Source organism: Rattus norvegicus, chromosome 6, assembly GCF_036323735.1.
Source record: "Rattus norvegicus strain BN/NHsdMcwi chromosome 6, GRCr8, whole genome shotgun sequence".
In the NCBI taxonomy this organism is placed as follows: domain Eukaryota; kingdom Metazoa; phylum Chordata; class Mammalia; order Rodentia; family Muridae; genus Rattus; species Rattus norvegicus.
The window spans coordinates 109,232,507-109,255,415 of NC_086024.1; the positions used below are offsets into that span (position 1 = coordinate 109,232,507).

At 39.8% G+C, this 22,909-nt stretch overlaps 1 protein-coding gene across 14 annotated transcripts in view; it reads right to left on the minus strand.

Annotated features, from left to right (window-relative positions):
• Numb (NUMB, endocytic adaptor protein) overlaps positions 1-22,909 on the minus strand; it is a 122,029-nt gene that overhangs the window by 70,008 nt on the left and 29,112 nt on the right. For 10 of the 14 annotated variants that reach the window (XM_039111838.2, XM_039111829.2, XM_063261581.1 and 7 more), the window contains exon 2: positions 15,410-15,537. The exons of the other annotated variants lie outside the window; for them this stretch is intronic. The gene's annotated coding sequence lies outside the window, so the exon portion shown is untranslated. The remainder of the gene's footprint in view (positions 1-15,409; positions 15,538-22,909) is intronic. 14 annotated transcript variants of the gene reach the window in all.

Here is a 22,909-nt window from a genome sequence, read left to right on the forward strand (position 1 = left end):
AATAAAAATTTGAGGTTCCAGGTAGAGAGCTTACAGATTGATATATTTTGGGCTAAAGTCCTGGTTTGATAAGTTGCATATTGATATTGGAAGTGATAGAAAGTTTAGTTTGTTTTATGAATTACCGTGCTAAAGGCCTTATGACTCGTTGATGCCAGCTAATGAGGGTTTGTGGTTATTTTTTATATTTTCCACAACAGGAAGCTCAGATTCTCTTAAGGTGGGCTCCACGGGAATTTTGGGTTGATTTCCTGATATGACAGATTAAAAAAGCCTGACAGGCTCATATATTATTGTTTAGATTATTTCTTTAAAATTGTTTAATCTTCATAATGGGTGTGACTTTGAGTTTTCTGGTTATATTATTACTCTGGGAGAGCATGCAAGATACAAGCTTTTCTGGTTACAGACTAAGGAACACAGTATTTTGGGAGAAAGGTTTTGTTTTTGTGTTCTTAAAAACAGTGATTAGGGGGTTGGGGATTTAGCTCAGTGGTAGAAAGCTAAAGGCCCTGGGTTCGGTCCCCAGCTCCGAAAAAAAGAAAAAAAAAAAAAAAACAGTGATTGGGCTCTGGAAACCTCACAAAGTCATACTGATCAGATTTGAGAGAGGGAGACCTCCTGAAAAACTAGATTCAAGAGAATCAAACAAAAAGGTATCTCTATTTTAAACCTTTGTCTTGAGAATTATATTTTGCAGAATGTATCTACTTGGATTCCTGGTCTCAAGGACTTTGAGTTGGGTCCAGTCAAGGCACACATCCCACTACATAATTTGCTCCATTTTCCCTACCCCCTAGCCCCCAAGGATATCTCAATACCCACGTACAGTTTGAAGAAGTTATTGAAGAGTTGTCGCCCCAATTCCCTGGACCTTTAGGGGGGCTGAAAGTGGCTATCCTAAGGTTGTTTTCATGAGGAAGTTAGAATTGGTCATAATTTAACAGGGAGGAATTATTAGATTGAGTTGTACAGCCATAATCTCATTTGGTATCTAAGCTAAAATCATATCTTTGCTTTGGTATAGAATTTATTTGTTAAAAAAGTTTCAAAGTACAAGATTTAGAGTCAGTCCTTTTATTGATGCCATCACAAACTTCTGAGTTGATTATACATGTGAGTTAAGGGCCAAGTAGCAAATTCACAGTTCTAAGTTTGTCAGAATACTTTCAAGATAATAAGATAGTTAACAGATGGACAACAGTCCAGATTACCTTATATAGATAGATGGTTTTCAAAAAACGTCAGAAATCCAAACTATGAGATGTAAACTTATTTATCTTTGGTTGAGACATATCTGCTCCTAACAGTTCCCCTTTGGTGGATTTAATGAAGAATGTGAGCATCCCTACCTCCAGGTGAGGCAATACTGTGTGGCTAGGCAGCAACTACACAAAACTGCCTGTTTCATCTACAGACTGATACTGTCCAAAAAGGGACACTTTATGCAGAAGGGTTATTGACTGATAATCTCTACCGAGTCAGAATTATCAGCCCTTTGAGGTTTCTGCATTTCTAGAGTCTGTCAGTTGATTTTGTGCCAGAAGGCAAAAGACTTGCACTCACATGTTGCTAACAGGGGACTGTGCTAGTGGAGATTTGTCTCTACAACCTCTCAGTTCTGGAAGCCGTGTTAGGCTTCCTATGTTTATAGATAATTGGTCATTCTCAGATTTCTGACAGGGTTGAAGACTGAATATAGTCTCATAACCTATCAGGCTGTTTAACTTCGAAAATACATATTTTATTAGATAGTTATCAGATAGTATACAAGCTAGCCAAGATATAACATAGATTTTAAGCCTTTATTAAACTGAAATCGATAACTAAATGTTCGGTTTAACTGATAAAATGTTGGGCTGGGTGTTAGATATATTTTATGCTTTTAGTTACAAAATGATAATAGTTGTGCTCAGCTTATATTTGAGAGAAAAGTTTTTTTTTTCTTTTCTTTTTTTTTTTTCGGAGCTGGGGACCGAACCCAGGGCCTTGTGCTTGCTAGGCAAGCGCTCTACCACTGAGCTAAATCCCCAACCCCGTTTTTTTTTTTTTTTTAATTAGACAAAAAAGGTGAAATGTAGGATGATGTCATCACACAGGTGTAGGCAGGTACAAGACAGAACTAGGCCTGTCAGGATGATGGGCAAGAGAAAGGAACCAAGGAAAGGAGAGGAAGCAGCCTAAAGAACATGGAGGTGGATGTTAAGATTCCTCTCTGCACATTTACAGGTTGTTATGAATATTCTTTTTTTTTCTTTTTTTCGGAGCTGGGGACCGAACCCAGGGCCTTGCGCTTCCTAGACAAGCGCTCTACCACTGAGCTAAATCCCCAACCCCTTGTTATGAATATTCTTAAGGGATGGATGTGTACAGGGCTTTGTATGTCTAGATGAGCAAATTATATCTTATCCATTGGATCAGAGGTTATTGTGTTACATGGCAACTTAAGTTCAAGAGAGTATATGGTGGCTGGAGACCTGTATATCTGGCATGGTAGCAACCTGCCTTGGGAACTAGATGGGTAGAGAGATTCTTGCCAGGCTCAGAGAGAAGCCATCGGCAGTGTGATATGAGATAGAACAAAGTGGGTGAGGCTTTGCTGACTGAGATGAAGATCTCTACCAGATATCTTGGGGCACTACAGTGTCAGACCTACTGTAGGGTAAAATACAGTATTTTTTTATAATTTTACAGCAACGAATGAGAAATCTTCTGATCACTGAAGCAAGTTCAGAATGTTGATGGGGATACCAGCTCCTTCCTCTTCACCTTTTGTATACTTCCCAGTAGAACACAGTGCCCAACCACCATGATACTGCTGCCGCACCGAACAACTAATGTTGATCCTCACCTGACAGTAGCTAAAATTGTCAAAGAAACAGCCTTTGTACATAGCTATGGGGTTATCTAGATCAGCTAAACTGAGACAGAAAGATTCCCTTTAGCTGTGGCAGTACCAAAAAAGGAAGCTGAGCACACACATCCATTGCTCTCTGCTTCCTGACTGTAGATGACTGGTGACCAGACACCTCAAGCACCTGCTGCCATGATGGACAGTATCCTCAAACTGTGGACTAAAGTAAATCCTCTCTCCCTTATATTGCTTTTGTTGGGTATGTTAGCATCCTAACAATAGGAATTAGAAAGGTAACTAACACTGAAAACTGGGATCAGAAGTGGGGTCCCTGCTGCACTAAATCAGATCGTGTGGTTTTTAGGTCTTTGGAAGTAATTTGAGAATGAGTTTGGAGCTTCTGACTGAAAGCCTTAATACCTTAAGAAGAGCTTAATAGGCCATTGTGGTGGAAGCCTGGAAAGCTAAGAATAAGAAACATAGACAGTAGCAACCAGGCTCAGGAAGTCTCAGAGGGGGAGAACTGACCCATTCATGTGATGGTCTGAAAATCCCAATTGTATTCTGCTCATGTCTGAGCACTTGAATATTTCAATTTAAAAGTACCGGACTAATTTCTTTGGCAAAAGCAGCATAGCATTTAGGCTATGACATAGGTACTGCCCACAGCTCTTGTTCAGATCTATAGTGGGACAGCAAATAACCAAGAAAAAACAAGAAAGAAAAGTTTTTGTAAGCAAGTTTAAATGAGAGATAAGGAGGGTGTTTACAACAAAGAGTGCTCGCTAGTTTTATGTCAATGTGACATAAGCTAGAGTTATCTGAGAGGAGAAAGCTCAATTGAAAAATGACCTTGATAAGATAGGGTGGTAGGAAGCATGTAAGCCATTGTCTTACTTAGTGATTGATATTGGAGTGTTTAGCCCATTGTGGGTGGTGTCACCCCGGAGATGGTACCTTATAAGGAAGCAGGCTGAGAGAGCCATGAGAAAAGCCAATAAACAGCACCCTCTGCCACCTCTACTTCAGCTCCGGCCTCCAGCATCCTGCCCTGAAGGACTGTTAGCAGGAAGTGTAAACAAAATAAAACCTGTCCTCCCCCACTCGCAGTTGGTCTTGAAAGTTCATCACAAGAGATAGAAACTCTAGTAAGACACGTGACATCTGTAACTGTTAAACAGAGATAGAAACTCTAGTAAGACACGTGACATCTGTAACTGTTAAACAGAGATAGAAACTCTAGTAAGACACGTGACATCTGTAACTGTTAAACAGGAACAACATCCCTCACAGGCACAGCAGGAAAGGTGTTCTGAAGGCAAAGATTCCAGCTTATAAAAATGCAAATTCACCTCACTTAGAATGTTGTGGTAGGGTTTCCCTGATCAAAAACTCTAAGTAGTTCTTAAGAGTACAAATTTAGCCATCAAAGCATATCGAGGTTTGCCAAAATTGTGGTCTAAGGAGGCCAGGCTACTGTATGTAGTACTCATTTTGGAGGCATGAAAAATGCAGCACAGAAGAGGTCATGGAGTCTCGTTTCTTGGTTTCAGAGTGGCTCTCTGAAATGTGTGCCTGAACCAAAGTCCCAACAATGAAGTTCTGAGAGAAAACTGTCTGAAGTTACAAAATTGAAGCCCAAGTAAGCCAGGCATTATGATAAATGCCTTCAGGAAGAAGATGCAGAGGATCTCTGAGATGGAGGCCAGCCTGGTCTGCATAGTGAATTCCAAGACAGCCAGAGCTACAAAGAGAGACCCTGTCTGGAAAAAAACAAACAAACAAACAACAAAGACATCACAAAACACAACCCAAAGTGAAGCCTAAGTTACATTGGAGACACCAGTACACTAGAGATGCTGAAATAACGGAATGTCTGCAGAGGAAGCGTCAGGCATAGAACAGAACTGGCTCAAAAGAGAAGCCATGCCTGGTGCAGGCATCAGACTTGGTGGAGTGGCCTAAACAAAGCCCTTTGAAGCCCAGGTGATTCTATCACAAGGCCCAGATGCCAAACATGGAGCTACATGCTCTGGTGTTTCCCTGTTGAATTTGAGTCTTGCTTTAATCTCATCTTTGCTTGCAATGCCTTTATTCTCATGGAAATAATATTTACTTGGAATCATTGTATGTTGGAGTATGTAATTTGTATTTTATTTGTTCAAGAGCTCATAGTTAAGAGACTGCCTGAAATGGTGATGGGGCACATCTTTAATCCTAGCACTCAGGACTCAAAGGCAAATAGATCTCAGGTCAATGCCAGCCTGGTCTACAAAGCGAGTTCCACGACAGCCAGGCCACAAAGAGAAACCATGTCTGGGGGGTGGGGGTGAGACTGCCCAAGTCTTACAAGAGATTCTGCATTTACATGTTTAAAAAGTGTTAGAAGTACTAAAGAATATGAAGCTAGACAATATAATTTTGCCTTGTGAGATGGCCGTGAGCCTACAGAGACAAGGAGAGAAGGCTATGGATAAGTGATATGTTTGAGTTCACAAGGATTAGAGTTGTAATAGTTAATGATTCTCAACAACAGGATCTAAAATCAAGGAGACTCTAGAGACTCCTCTGATGCATTATCTGATTAGGTTACATGAAAGACAACTCTAAATGTGGATGAGTTTCACGGTTTGAGGATCAGACTGCAATGAAGTGGGAGAAAGTTGTGTGTAGCAGGTATCAATTAATGCAGAAGCTAACAAGTGGTCAACGTGCAGAGACCAGTATCTAATAAGTATCTATACTACATCCTCCCAGGTTCAGGGGCAATCACCAGAAAAAAAGCAGAAAGAATGGAGGTACCAGACAGTAAGGAAGAGTTCTGTGAAATTCTGTCTTCTGGATATGATATAGCCATAACACTCACGAACTAACCACACCTGTGCTTACTTAAACACAATCTGCACAAAACAGGGTATTTTAGCATTCCATATGGATGGGGAGGGGAAAGGGACTGTTTTAAATCTTCAGTGATGCAGCCACTAGTAACTGGTCATTTCCAGTAAATAACATCTCCCCATCAAACTCAGCCAAGCAACTCTTACTAAAACTCAATAGGTTACCAAATCAGACCAAAAACATGGCAGTAGTAGGGGTACTTGTTGGGAAGTTGAATGAGAATAAAAAGAGGTGAACAAGGATAATAGAAAATTTCGTTGAGCTAAGTTTAGGTTCTAATATATAAAAACCAAAACTGAACTTGAAAGATGCTAATAGTGAAGAAGCCATGGATTCTTCCTCTGCGGTTTCAGAGCATTCCTGAGTCTGCTTTTAGATTATGAATACCACATACCAACTGCCTTAGTGTCTGCAAATATGACTTCACCATCAGGATAGACTGTACCCACAAACTATAAGCTAAAATAAATCCTTTCATTCTTTTTTTTTTTTTTTAAATATTTTTTTAAAGTGAACTTTTTTTTTTTCCGGAGCTGAGGACCGAACCCAGGGCCTCGCGCTTGCTAGGCAAGCGCTCTACCACTGAGCTAAATCCCCAACCCCAAATCCTTTCATTCTTAACTTACTTTTGTCAGTTCATTCTTGTTATTTTTAACAACAACAAAAAAATGACTAATAAACCTTATCATAGGTCAAACAACAAGGCCGCCTGATTACAGACTTGAACATCCACAACTATGATCCAAAAATCAAACCTCTTCAATTTATAAGATCACCTTAGGCAGCTATTATGGTAACAGAATGTTTACTGACAGAAATTTCTGCAGACATTTTCGGCCTTCATGGACAGGTGCAGTCCCCTACTTGATTGTGAGTAGGCCAGAAACACGCTGCTAAACATCCGACAAAAACAGGCCTCCTCAGCAAAGAATTATTTGGCCTAAAATGTTGGCAGTGCCAAGAACAAAAATCCCTGAAGTAAGATAGAATGGGGAGCCTTCAGAACAATCTTAACTAACAGATATTTCTGCTAACATGGTAATCACTAGTTAGTGAATACCTGAGAGACATATAAATGGTTTGACTGAAGTGCCAGAGTTTAATTTTACTCAGTTTTAACTAATTTAAACTTAAACAGCCACATATGGCTAATGGCTTCTGTACTTAGTAGCATAACTCTAAAACATTAACAGATACCAGTGATAATGAGATTGGTTTTAAAAATTAGTTGGGCTGTACATAGTGGCCCACAACTTTAACCTCGGCGTCTGGGAGGCAGAGTCAGGAGACCTCTGTGCGTTTGAGGCCAGCCTGTTCTATATGAGTTCCAGGTCAGCCAGGGCGACATATAAAAACAATAAATAAATAATAGTTGGACAAGAGCGAGTCAGTGTGATAGAGGTAAAGCTTAGTCATTGGCGATATGTAAGTACTCAAATCATTCTTTTTGTTCCAGTAGCTGCAAATTTTGAAGTACAAAGATCAATGAGAAGATTTTAAAAAGTAAAGCTAATATACTTATACAAGTAACTGTGAAATCTAGCTACAATACAACTAATGGGCTTTTCTAGAATTTTACAGAGAAAAAGTTCTGTGATCACCTATGCCCCTGCCCCTGATTTGTTTAATGTGATTTAGGAACAACTACGTTTTAGAGGCCTTCAAATTATACTTAATGAGAGGCTTTGATCAAAATGACTATAGCTAATTAAACATTCATTTACTGTATTACTTAATCCTTTATAGCAGCTCAGTCTCCTTTCTTCTCCTCTTTTCTGCTCTGCCCTATCAACCTCTGAAGAAGGAAAAGGCTGATCAGTGCTCTAACGTTGCTAATAATTTCTTTGTAGGTTTAAAACAACAAGGCCGCCGCCTCAGCATAAGCAGGGCAGCTTCCTGCTCTAGTGGATGCTCTGGCAATGGGTTCTCTTACTGAGATACAGTGGCTACTCTGTCAGGAAAGCACATTCTACAAAGTGAAAAGATTTTCAGAAACTCATATTTAACCTGCCTGGATTCTAGAAGGAAAGTCCTTTGTCCTAACTGACCACCACCTGGAAATTCTGCCAGAAAGATGAAAATAGAAATAAATAATTCCAACTTAAAATATGTGGTCATGCTAAAGACTTTAAAGCCACAGAGATTTTGCTGGGAATTTGATAAGTACTCTGCCTAGTTCCAATCACTGAGACTTTAAGAAATCAAGTGAAGTTTTTTGCTCTCCTGTTCTCTCTTGCTCTCTTACCCTCTTTCCCCCTTTGTCCCTTCTCTCCCCATCCCCTCCCCCAACGTGCTCATGACCAGTCTCTACTCCTACTCCTCCCCCTTTTTCTCCCCCCTCTTACTTTCTCTGCCCCTACTACCTTCTTGACTTCCTTCCCCACGCCCTGAATAAACTCTATTCTATACGGGGGCGGAGGCGGGGGTGGGGGTGGGGATGATCAAGTGAAGGATAAAAGACTCTTAGGTGGTGTTTGGGGAAGACCTGCCACTAAAACTAATGTTCAGGAAAACCCTTCTTGTAAAATGTAGCCCAGGCTGGTCTCAAACTTGCTATATACAAGTGAATGACCCTGGTCATCTGATCCTCCTGCCTATACCTTTCTAGTGCTGGAATTATAAACATGGGAGAAAAACAGACTACAAACATTTTTAAGTAATTTTAAACTTAAATAAAACAAAAACAAACAAACAACAACAACAAACAAAATAAGACAAAACCCCCATGATCTTTCAATGTAGCCCTGGCTGTCTTAGAACTAGCTATGTAAATCAGGCTGGCTTTAACTTCGGCCTGCCTCTGCTTCTGCCTCTGCCTCTGGAATACTGGGATTACAGGCATATGCCACTACATCCCACAACTTTCAATGGTTATACTATACCTGAAAACCAATTTGTACAATTTTCTTATATAGAATGAACTTACAGTAGCTACAGTTACCTGCATAAGATCAAGCCAGGTAACAACCCAGCATGAACAAGAGAGGGACTGTAAGCAGCCCTCACCCTAGCTAAGGAGCTATTGTCAACTGCTGGCTGATAGGAGTGGGCAGGCAGGTCTAGTGAGGAACAGCTCTGAGAGACACTAAAGGGCACATTTGACTTTCTGCCCCTCCCAGGAGTCTCTTCTCCCAGGCTGAAGCACTGTCAAATTAGGAACCATTAGCAGAAGTGCTAGACAGCCAAGACTGTAGGGTGATGGTTATGCTGCCCATGCTCTAGCTTCACAACAGTGCACATGCAGAAACACTAACTGGACTCTCTAAGTTATTAAAAAAGTAAAAGAGGATATACAGGTAGGAGGGAGAAGGACTGGGGAAACTCAGAAAAAGTAGGAAAAGAATGTGGGGTTGAATTATGATCAAGATACAGTGTATACATAAATGAAATTGTCAAAGAATAAATAAAGGTTGGGGGATGGCTAATGTGCTTACTGGACAAGCATAGAGGCTGGAGTTCCATCCCCTGTACTCACATAAATGCTGAGTGTAAGCCTAAAATCCCAGTGCTTCCGGGAGGAGGGGAGTAGAAAGATCCCTGGGGATTAGGAGGAAAAGATAATCTCCTAAGAAGGGGGAAATAGAATATAGTATTTACAGAGACAAAGAGAAACTAGAATTCGAGAATTAAATAGGGAGGGACAACTAACATTAAAGTTTGCAAAATTATATGGAAACCTACTATACATGTATACAAAGTCTCAGATAGATGGACGGATGGATGGATAGAACAGATAGATAGACAACAGACGGATGGACGGATGATGGACAGATGGATGGATGGACAAACAGATACATATACACTGACATATATATGTACAAATACACATATCTGTGTATATATGTAGACACATACATATATGTATGTATATGAAGTCTCTACAGTAGGTTTCATATATATGAAAGACATCTAAATGGAGTCACCACATAATAGGGGAGACAAAGCTCCAAGCTCCAACTAGGCCATCAGGTAAAACCTACAATGCCAGGAATAGGTTATACCTTGTTGACTTGTTAGCCAAGGAAGTCCCACAGAAACCACAAAACATCACAGGCTATTGCCAAGGCTTTTGGTTGTCCTTCATAACCTAACAGTAAGGCCCTATTGCTGAAGACAGCACTTACTGTGGTCATAGAACACAGAGAAGTTGAGTTGTGCCTATCTAGAGCCTTCACCTCTACTGACTAGTGTTCACAGTGCTAGAAAGTACTCTGCAAGTTACCAGAGGGAAAAGGTAATTATCAATTTTCACCCACCTACAACCCCTGTGCTACAACAGTGACCTGCCTCCAAGATATACAGTGTAAAAGTGGCACAAATGTTGTAGGAGTAATTTTTCTGCTGAAGGAACAGCAATAAAATGACTCCTAATGACATAATGCTTCACTCGATCAATGCTTCACTCGACCCACATCAGAGGAGCTGCTTTTTATAGTGATGGGAATTATCAGAGACTCACAACTGAACAAGAGTCAGAGACTTCTGTAGATTCAATCCTAAATGGGATCTTCATCAAACACCTCCCTTCGAGGCTTAGGGATCTATATGGAAGAGGAGGTAGAAAGATTTGAAAGATCTTAAGAGCGACAGTGAAGAATGCCTTCAAAGAAACTGTCTTTCTAACAGAACAGGAATGGTACACATATGAAGTCACAGCATGCACAGGACATGCAGGGTTCAAGCCAGATGGGATTTTGGCACTGAGAGGTGGAAAATGGGACATGGGACCCTATCCCTAACAAAGGAGCTATCTGCAAGTGAGATCAGCTGGCAAAGAAAAAAATCAGTTTTCTCAATGGAGTCTCACTGGATATATCAACTACACTCCAGGGCAGGCCCTAGAGTTGATTAATACAAATAAAGAAACTCAATGGTATTTTCATGGTCTTAGTTTCATTTTGTGTCTCATCAAAGAAGTCTAAATGTACAGATCCAACAAGAAGTTAGTCAGGGACCTCTCACTGAGTGCTACAGACCGTTCTATCAAAACTACAAAACAGGCCAGCAAAGGGGTTGGGGATTTAGCTCAGTGCAAAGCGCTAGCAAGCGCAAGGCCCTGGGTTCGGCGGTCCCCAGATCCAAAAAAAAGAAAAGAAAAAAAAAAAAAAAACAGGCCAGCAAAAAGGCCCAGTGAGCAGAGCCTGACCAACCTCAGTCTGATCCTTGGGGCCACATGATGTAAAGAGAGAACCAACTTCTCCAAGTCTTTGCTGATTAGATGCACTTTACAAACACATTAACTTTGGTTTTCTTTTCTGCAAGGGATATAACAAAACCCTAGTGTTATGTGAACAATAAACCATAACATATAAATACGCTTGGCCTGACTGACATATAAATAACACTAGAGAAATACCACTGTGGGCACACTCCACAAATAAAGGACACATATACCACGACTGAGGACCCAAGTTCAATCCCCAGGATCCACATGGTAGAAGAAGACAACTCATGCACACTGTCCTCTGACCTCAGTCCATTCACATGTATGTCTCCATGTCTCTGTCTCTGTCTCTGTCTCTCTGTCTCTCTGTCTCTCTCTCTCTCTCTCTCTCTCTCTCTCTCTCTCTCTCTCTCTCTCTCTCTCTCTCACACACACACACACACACACACACACAATGTAAATTTAAAATATTGCAGAATTATCCATATAAATACAGAGATGCTCAACATGCTATTCTGTACAACCCTGTATATCCGAAAGGTTTCATAATAAAAAATCATAGTTAATATATTTTCCTGGACTGGATTTCCTTTTATAACAGTGTAATATATAATCTCTAGGGAAAAACTAGGTAATAAGCACTTCACTGCCTTCTTGCTACAATCTATGACTCTAAAACCATTTCAAAACAAGTTAAAACAAAAAATGATGGGAAGCCTTCCATTCTGATAAATCTTACCTTCCTTTATTTTCCACAAACATAAATATAAAACAGGATATAGAATTCTGTAATTATTGAAGCATTATCTAACAGTATCATAGTGTCACATTCAAACTAGGTATAATCTGTTATAGGAAATTTATATAATTGTAACTTTAATCAACAAGACAACCAACCAAACACTACACAACTCTTTAAAGTCTTCTTGTATCAATGAATGTTTTTACAATTAATTTACAAGAAATTACCAAGTAGGATTGTACAATTCTAAAAAGACAGCTATAGTTTTCTCAAAGGAAGCTAAGACACACACACACACACACACACACACACACACACACACAAAACTCAACAGTAGATGATACTGTTTTTCAAATTTAAAATTGAACATCAATTCCTCAAATAACTCTCAAATTATTCAAATGAGGAAAAATCCACCTAGATTGTAAAATTACTATCATAACCATCATAATTATGTATTTATTACTTTGATATCACAAATTAACATCCAAAGTCTTTTTTCTTTGTATTCAGGCATTTGGATAATTAATCTTGACTGTCAACTTGCTTCGGTGGAGAAACATCTAGAACATTTAATGAAGCAGACTTCTAAGTATGTCTGTGAGAGCATGTCTAGAGATGATTGGCATATGCAGCAGCAACTAAGGAGGAAAAACAAGCCACTTGATTATAGGTGGCCCCTCTAACAGGCGAGGGGCCTGGGGAGATGCTGGGGGAGATGGAACAAAAGGTGGAAGGAAGCCAGACAGTGTGTGCAAACTCCACTCTTCCTGAGTAGTGAGTGCATCTACTGTTATTGCCACTGCCTGTGGACATCAGATTCCAGTTTCTTTAGGCTTTCAGTACAGACTCACACAGCAACCATGCGGGGACTTCCAGGCCTTCAGCCTCCCTCGGGAGGCATCACTGAGCCCCCTTTCCTTCCCCCTCATTCTTACTTATTGGACTTAGAAGTTACCTGGATTCTCTGTCTTTCCAAGCATGCATACGACCACTGCTGAACTGGCTAAACAGACTTCAACTGTGTAAGACGATCTAATACAATCCTTTTAAAAAATATGTGTATTTGTATTTTATTCCTCGAGAGCCCTAATTACTTTAAAATCATACTCCACTAGACAAGAAGAACTCAAATTCTTACAGAATGTTCATATTTTTCATTACACACACACACAAACACATACACCCTTTGGTTTTTAAAAATAAACATTTCAGTTTTTACCTTTTAAATTAAAAAAAATGATATTATAATTATATCACTTCCCCTCTTCCCTTTCTTTCCTCCAACTCTTCCCATGAATCTACTGGCTCTCTGTCAAACGTATAGCGCGCGCGTGTGCGCGCGCGTGCGTGCGTGCGTGTGTGTGCGTGTGCGTGTGTGTGTGTGTGTGTGTGTGTGTGTGTGTGTGTGTGTGTCCCTAAATACAACCTGTCAGTATATATAATACTGCTTGTATGTCTATGATTTCAGGGTCCTTGACCAAGTAAGGTGCTCTTCTAAGAAACAATTTATCATTCCCAATCTTAGCATTCCTCAGTTGCCTGTGACTCTTCGTCTAGACTTGAGACCCTAAGACCTTTCCTCTGTTTGGTTTGTTGGTTTGTTTGTTTGTTTATTTTTAAGGCAAGGTTTCTATATGTAGTCCAGGAACTTAACTCTGTAGAACAGGGTGGGCTAGAATTCAGAGATCCACCTGTCTTTGCCTCCCAAGTGCTGGGTTTGAAGGTGTGTGCCACCATGCCCAGCTTAAACCTTTTTTTAAAACATATATTTATTTTATTTTATGTATACAAGTATTCTACATGCATGTATGATTTGCATCATGTACATGTCTGGTGCCAAAGGAGGTCAAAAGGCATCAGATCTTTGGAATGGGAATTACAAGCCACTATGTGGGTCCTCTGAAAGAGCAGCAAGTGCTCTTAATCAGTGGATCACCTTTCCAGCCCCACACTTTTGTTTTTTGAATGGGGGTGGGGGGATCATACTTTATAGTCAGGCAAGCTGACTTTAAACCCTTAATCCTGTCTCAGTCTCTGAAGTATATATATACAACACTTAGAACATGCCTACATAAACACACTCAGATATTTTGAGACAAATTCTTGCTATGTAAATCTGGCTGATCTAGAATTTACAATGCATAGAGTGGCTTCAAACTTACAGCAAGCCACCTGCCTCTGCCTCCCAGATTTATGACTGAGATTAAGTTATTTGTTAATATGATATTACAGTGTGTACGACCATATCTATATATCATAAAGTTGTGGTGCTGGGGATCAAGTCCAAGGCCTCATGCATTATATTATTTCTTTGGATCTGTAATGGCTCAGTGAGAAAAGGTGCATAGTGCCAAGCCTGACAACCTGAGTTTAATCCCAAGAGTGCCCATGGTAGACGGAGAGGACCGACTCCTGGAAGTTGTCCTCTGATCTCTTCATGTGTGCTGTGGCACTTATGTAAACCCCCACACATTTAATAATATAATTTTAAAAATACAAGCTGTGACAAATTATATCCCCAGAAGGTATCTAGAACAGCTGACTCCCTATCAAATGCTCTTACAATGTGATGCTGATAGTCTTGCCCTCCACTTTCCAATTCTCTAACCTACATGGACTCTTACTCTTATAACTTCTGAAAAACGGAATGAAGTGATCCTATGTGACTTCCAAGCTAAGTCAAGTAAGTCATGTCCCTTCGCCCTCCTCTCTTGGGATGTTCTTTCTTGAATCTAGTTAGCCATGCAGTGAGAGAGCCAAGCAGTCACAAGGAGAAGTGTAGTGTAAGTGTTCTGGCTAACAGCCCAGGCTGAGCACTCAGCCAAGTCAGCATCCACACCAGACACAGGAGTGAGCAAGCATTCAAATAATTCCACTTCTTAGCCACTGAGTCACACTCCTAGCTACCCCACCTCATACCATGTTAATGAAGACAAGCAAACCATCAAATTCTATTATTAAAGCAAACATGCCTGCCAGGTATGGTAACATACACCTTCTATCCCAGCAATCAAGAGGCAGAGGCAGGTGAAATGCTCTGAGTTTTTTAAAGCCAGCGCGGAATACATAGCAAGTTATTGGCCAGCCAAGGCTACAGAATAAGACCCTATCTCAAAACAAAATAGGTAACAGAGAGATAGTTAATGCTCTAAAAGCTACTAGATTTACAGTAATTTGTAATAAAATCACTGTCACACAAGTTCATAAACACAATTTGAAAATGCAAAAAAGGAAACAAAATTATCCTGTTTTACCACCAAATGTTAAATATTTACCACTAAATATTAAATATTTAAATAATTAAAACTTATCATTAAATAAATATTTATTAAAGAATATTTAATATTCTTTAAAATAAACAAAGTATATTACCCACTGCCTAAGATTTGAGGTGCTTTGTTTTTACCAAGAAAAGAGGTTAAAAATTCAAAGCCAATTAAATAAAACAGAAAGGGTGCTGAAGAGATGGTTTAGCCACTGAGAACACTGACTCCTCTTCTAGAACCAGGTATGATTCCCAGCACCTACATGGTGGCTCAAAAAAACCCTTTATCTCCAATTCCAAATTCATCACATTCTTCTGGCCTTCTCAGATACCAGATGCATATGGTACAAAGATATACATATAACACAGGCATCCATGCAGACAAAATACCCATACATATGAAGTAGAATTTAGAAAGAACAGGAAGGAAAGACTTCCTGCAGCTAAGACCCCACTTTTCCATTCCCACTGTCTTTTGCCTACCTGTCTTAAGCAGGTATTTGAGGACTGTGGCCCACCAGTACTCCAGTCTGTGGTTATGGGTCAGGATCTTGGTTGCCAAGGTGGCCAGTCTCCCCTGGAAAATGTTCTTTGGCTCTAAAATCTGAAAACTGCAACACAAGGAAATTCTAAATATAGATACATCTTTTCAATTTCAATTCCTTATAGTCTACCTCCATAAACTAAAAAGGCCCAGTGACAGAGTTTAATCCCTGGAATCCACAGTAGAATCAGAGACTCAATTCTCCACAAAGTTTCCCACTGCCTTCCATATGAACACTATGGTATACACCCTTCCTGCCCCCCTCCTATCATGTGCAAGCATGCACATGTACACACACACACACACACACACACACACTAAACAAATAAAAATGTATAGGAGAACACAGTCTCTTAAGGTACATAGAAAACAAGTTCCACTAAAAATGGAGTCAGATCATGCAAAAAAATAGATGGATACTGTAGATTCAAGTTCCAGCTTTCCTTTTTTTTTTTTTTTTTTTCTTCTTTTCAGAGCTGGGGACGGAACCCAGGGCCTTGCACTTGCTAGGCAAGTGCTCTACCACGAGCTAAATCCCCAACCCCCCAGCTTTCCTTTTTTATTTTTTAAAGATAGTCTCCCTATCAACCCAGGCCAGTCTAAAAATTGAGATCTAAGTACTAGGATTACAGGTGTGCCTATCTTGCCTAGCCCCATCTCTGTTTTCTTAAGAGCTACTACTGATCCTAATTAAGTCATGGATTCTCTGTGCCTTGGTTCTTTATAGCACAAATTCTCATGTGGTGGAAACTGAGGGATAGGTTTACAACTTGGGTGATCTGGGTCTAGACTCAGTTGTCATTCTACTCTGCTATAAGAGCTCTGATACACCCCTAGGGGCAGCCCTGTCTTTAAAAGAGGAGATTAAATTAGTTAATTCTTGAAATCCAGTCCTAAACAGGTACCATGCATGACAAGACAGTGTGTATAAAGTTATCAACTGTGCTTAATATGAGATTGCCTTTCCTATTTTTTGAGGTTAAATTCTTGTTTTATTATAGTATGATAACATAGTATTTGTTGTTGTTGTTTAATGTGTGACAGCATCAAAAACAGTTTCCATTGCTAGAATTATAGGCAGGAGATACCACACACAGGCACTGGGGAATATCCAGTCTGGACTTCATAGTAAGTTCTAAGCCAGCCTGAGCAACAGAGTGAGAAACTGTCTCAAAATATCAAAAAACCAAGTGTTGTTTGCCTATAATCCCAGGACAACAGAGATGGAGACAAGAGAATCAGGAATTCAAAGTTATCCTCAACTGCACAGTGAATTCAAAGCCAGCTTAGGCTATGAGACCTTATATCAAAATCAAAACAAAAAAGTTATGATTTCTATCTTTGAGTTCTATTGTTGTAATAAAATACCATGACCAAAAAGCAACTTGGGGAAGAAAGATTTAATCTCATCTCCCAACCTGCAGTCCACCATCTGAGGAAGTCAGCAGGAGCCCAAGGCAGGAACCTAGAGACAGGAACTGAATGAAGCAAAGACTATCAAGAGACACTACTGACTGGCTTGCTTCCCAGGTCTTGTGCAGCCTGATGTCTTATACCATGCAGGACAACTGGCCAGGGATGTCAAACCTGTAGTGGGCTAGACTCTCTCACATCAGTCTTTAATCATGAAAATGCACTGTGCACAGGCTAGCCCACAGGCCAGTCTAGTGGAAAGATTGTCTCAACTGACGTTCCCTCTTCCCAAACAGCGCCGTCTTGTTTCTAGTAGCCACACACTAACTAGTACAGAATCTGAAAGTAGAATGCTTAGGGCTTCCACATAACAGTAATTTTCAGTGTGTAATTTAATTAGCCACATATATCATATTAGAATCAAAATGTGCCTGTTTTATGAAGCAATACAAACTAGGTGGCGGTGGCACATACCTTTAATCCCAGCACTCTGGAGACAGAGGCAGGAGGATCTCTGTGAGTTCGAAACCAGCCTGGTCCACAGAGCTAGTTTTTGTAGAGCCAAGGGTACACAAACAAACCTGTCTCAAAACAAACAAACACACACAATACAAATTCACCATATTGATTCGACAGAGGTGTTTCTGAATAAAAAGGTGGGTAGCAGCTAATGTTTAGCCAATTTTCCCTAGGCAATTTGTATGAGTTAAGTTATTTAATCCTTAATGGCTCATAAAATGAGCTATTGACATTGTCGCTTTGTAACTAGCAAACCTGAGGTACAGCCAGTTTAGAAAGTTTCAAGGGCACAAAATTACTAACTGGTGGGGCTAAGGTTTTTACTTTCTTCCCTTAGATGTCTATTTTTTTTTTCCTAATAATAGAGAACAAAAAAGGGTATGAATTTGGGTGGGTGGTAAGGATCTGGAAGTGTTGGGGGAGAACTGTAATCAATATATTCTATAAAAAAATCTATTTTCAATTTAAAAAATAGTTGTTTGATCCTAAAAAAATTAATAAGACAGATCAGGATACCTGACTCTAAAGTCCTTTTTAAAAAAAACAATTTTATTTATAAAATTTAGATTTTTATCAAAACTAGAAACATTTGCTACAAATACTTTTTGCTAACAGAACATGAAGAGCTTTTATTGCTTAGGTCAAACATAACTATATAGTGCCGTGCTTGCCCTCAAAGACCTTTTAATGTGGCACTGCAACGCTAAACTGACACTAAGTAAGTCAATGGTAGAGTATTTCTTTGTCTAGCACGTACAAAGCCCTGGGTTCAACCCTCAGCTCTGCAAAATACTAATGCTAATAATGATGATGATGCTAGGCTCATTTGTAATTTTCTTTCTGTCTCTACCCCCACACCGTTTGGGGCACTGGGAATCTAGGGTCTACCATTGTGCTGTATCCCAGCGCTCTCTCTCTCTTACTAGCTTGTGTGTGAGAAGGTACATAGGAACAGCTTATATGGCCTTAAAGGAAAAATGAGGGAAGGAGTTAAAAGCTGACCAGCATTCACAACTTGTTTTGCACAGCCATCTACTCTCAGATAATGATATTTATTAAAAAAAAACAAAAACAAAAACAAAAAACAAAAAACAGAATAACAACCGCTGAATTTCATTCCAATAGATGCACTACCAAAACAATTTCAGAGGTAATTTGCACAATAGTTTTAACCAACATTGTATTTCAGCTCATTTTTCCATTGGCCTAATTCTTGAACAGATTGTAAAGTTTTTAATATTTTACTTTCAATTTTAATAATTACATTATCAAAGAGACTAAGCAGCAAAACACAGAGAAATAACAATAGGTACAGCTGCTTTTCAGATATGTTAAACCACATTACTAGCGAAAATACCTGACATGTACTTGAGCAAACTTAACACCAAAAGTAGACATTCAGAGTGCTAGGATAAATCTCACATTCTTCCAGGACATCTTCCATCTCTCTGCTTCTGTAACAGCAAACTGAATGAAGCCTTTTTACTGTCTTGTGGCTACTGTCAACTATCCTAACACTAATCAAGGAGACAGGATTTATGAGTGAGAGCCAGACATGGTGAAACAGAGTGCAGACAACCCGAGGACCAAAAGCTTGAGGCCAGCCTCTCACTGAGGCTGTTTCAAAACACATACATGCTTACATGCATGCACATGCATACACATACAAATACACACATACACACACATGCATGAACTATTTGGCATTTTAGGATTAGAATAGGCTAGGTGTTACTTTTAAAAAATATGAAAATAGATTACTTCTAAAAATATTAAAAGGAAAAATATCTAAATCTCTAAAGTCTCAATTTAAAACACTATGTAATGGTTAGTTTTAATCAACTTGACACAATCTAGACTAATCACCTGGTAAGTAGTCTCAATGAGAACAATTTAGATTAGATTGGCCTGAGTTCATACCTATAAGGGATTTTTCTTAATAAGTTAATAGATGAGGGAAGACCCACCTTGAATGTGGGTGGCAGCAGTCATGGGCTAGGCCCTGGACTGAATGAAAAGGCGAGAGCCAGCTGAACCCTGCCAAGTACACACACATCCATTTCGCTCTATGCATGTACCTATATGTACACTCATGAACCCATATTCACACATACATACACAAAAATAAAACAAAGGATCTTTAGCTCAGATGACACAGACTTCACAATTCTTAACAAAAGGAAAGGAATAAAAGTAACTCTACAGGAGACAGTGACATCAGAGCACTTGTCCACTGTTGTGGATGTCTGTTTGTTTTATCTGCCCCAACGAGGAATAGATCACACACTCAGGTGAGGTCAGGTGAAATCTTAATTGGTCAGATAAGGCTACAGCCTGTGATTGGGCAGTGGAGGGAAAAGGTGGAGCAGAAAGTTTTGGAGAGGGGAAGGAGGAAGAAGGTGGTCAGACAAGAGGGATGACAGAGAGAGAGAAAGGTGAAGGTAAAGCAGATGAAGATGGTGCAGACCCACATGGCCTGGGGGAGCCTCAGTAGCTAGGGATTTTGTAGCTGGGCAGTAGAGTAGTGAAGTGGAATATTTGTCTAATCTAAGTGTGCAGCTTATAATTAATTATATTATTGACTTGTGTATTCTTTGCACAGGCATTTTGGTTGGAGATTTACCATTATAAATCTGGTTTGTATACTATAAGTCTCTTGTTTTCATTTCACAGGGCTAAGGGGATTTGAGTGTGCGGTAACTGGCTTTCTGCAGGCCAAGTCGCAGGGATGGATGGCCTAAGAAATACAAGCAAGCTGCTCCAGGCATTTCAGGAAAGACTGGTTCTGTCAGCTTAGCAAGCAGAGACTTAAGAGTGCTTGGGAGCAAGTTTTTGACCAGAATGGCTTGGCAGCAGGCTGGCAGTAGAAACCAGGGCAAGATGGCCACTTGGGGTTGGCCATGTGGGTAGGCAAAACCACTGAGGCCAGTGAATGGCCAGATTTAGCATGGGTTTTGATTTGAAAACTACACACAACAGTCTACCGCCAGTGAAAGTGGAGAGGGAGGGAGGAAGGAGAAGGAACACAGAGATTATACATAATCAAGAGACTTGGGCTAGAAAAGGACAAAGCAACTGATACCACAGAAATACCAATCAAAATACCCACTTCAATAGCCTTTAATTAAGACAAATAATACAAAACATTAGAGCAAATTAACCCATCAACCACATCCTATATACCTAAAATTAACCAAAAAAGAGGAAATAAGAGACCTAATATTTAGATATCCATAAAAAGCAATCTAACTTAGTATAAGTACAACACTTTTATATTAAAAAAAATGAGTAAATAACTGAGGCTAGGATAAACCACATTTGCTAAGAGTGCTTGCCTAGCATACATGTCCCCCTGCACTTCCTGGTGTGTACATGAGTTGTAGAGGTACAGTGGCATACACCTTTAATCACAGCACTACAGAGGCAAAGGGAGGTGAGTCACTGTAAGTTAGAGGACAACCTGATCTACTGATCGAATTCCAGGATAGCCAGGGCTACACAGAGAAACCCCATCTTGAAAAAACAAAGCAAAACAAACAAGCAAAGGTAAAGACTGAGAATCAGAAGTTCAAGGTCACCCTTCACTTCACAGTTAAGTTAGAACTCACTCTGGAATACATGAGACCCAGCTTCAAAAAGTTCAAACAACAGGGGCTCCCACGATGGCTCAGCAAGTAAAGGTGCTTGTTGCCAAGCTGGCAATCTGAGTTTGATCCCCAGAATCTAGATGGTGGAAGGAGAGAAGCAACTCTGGCAAAGTGTCCTCTGACTTCCACAAGTGTACCCAACACTGAGGAAGGAGGATTGTGAATTTGAAGACAATCTGAGCTACTACTAAGAACATGCCTCAAAAGGAGGAACTGAGTAAGCATAAGTACAAGAGTTTGATCCCCAGAACCCAGGTTAAAACAAACAACAAATTGGGCATGGTGCCCTACGCTTGTAATCCCAGTACCAGGGAGGAGTCTCAGGAAGATGGAAGATCACTGGAGTTCTCTGGCCAGCTAGCCTATGGTATATGACTGAGGAATGCCAACCAAACCCACACACACACACACACACACACACACACACACACACACACACACACACACACACACACACACACACCATGGAAACAATGCTATCTCACCCCTTGCATCCTCAAAGAATGGTGTGACTGGTATAACCCTAACTACTTAGGGCACCTCAGAAATTTACTTCATCAGATAGAGAGATATTTAATAACTAAATCTAAATATATAGTCCCAGCGCAAACTCCACTGAGCCCAAAACCTCTAAGTTTCTAGGCACGGGGAGCAGTGCTCCAGCTTAGTGAGGCATGCATTCTCTGAGATGCTGCTCACTAACAACCTGAAAGAAAGGAATGGCAGCTCAACATTCCCTCTTCAAAGAATATCAGGACATCTCTTCAACTAAGAAAATAAATTGTGATATCTTTAAGTCACAATAAGCTTTAAGGAAAAGTCATGGAAGAAGAAATGGGAAAAAATGACTACATTCCACACGCATGGATGAATAATGATTTATAATTTCTTTTAACTCTATAAGAAATCTGTCAAAAATATTTATAATCCAACATAGTGCAGTAGTGTACACCTGTGATCCCAGCATTTCAGAAGGCAAAGGGCAATTGCAGTCACCAGCCTAAGAACAGCCTAGTACTATGTAGAAAAACTAATCTCAAAAAAAAAAAATATTTTTAAAATTCACTGTAGATCGAAATGTAAATAAGAAATACTCAAGTTAATAAAAAAAAAATACAAGAAAAAGAAAATTCACTGTAGAGGGCTGAAAAGATGGCTCAGTGGTTAAGAGCACTAGTTGCTCTTCCAGAGGTCCTGAGTTCAATTCCCAGTAACCACATAGTAGCTTAGAACCATCTGTAATGGGATCCGATACCCTCTAAAAAATTTAGAAAAAAAAAGAAAGAAAAGAAAAAAAGAAAAAATTCACTGTAGAATAAAATATCTTGTCCGTGTGTACCTGAAGACATAAGAAAAATATGTAATAACAGTCTTTTAAAAAAATCCATGTTTAGGAGAATGAATTGAAATAGTTAGACAATGTACTTCTCTGAAAAAAATGAACTAGTTACATATCAGTATAGACTAAAAAAAAATTTTTTTTTGAGAAAAGATCTCACATAGCCCAGCTGGCCTCCAATTTACCATGTAGCCAAAGATGACCTTAAACTCTTGAGCCTCCTGCCTCTTGTTGAGTGCTGCGATTATAGGTAGTTTATAGTGTTAGAAACTGAGCCCAGGGTTTCAAGCATCCCAGGCAAGCACCCTCCCAAAGGAGCTACACTTCCAGCAGCCAATACAGACTCTTGAAAACACAATATTGACTAGAACAAAGCAATGTAAGTATGCATGCATGTACGCATGCATGCAAGTATATGGCAGGGCCACCTCTATGTAAACACCAGGGTCCAGCAACTGTAAAAGCATCCCTTCAGGAGGACCTAATTGAGGACTGCCTAAGAGACCAAGGATTCCTGACAC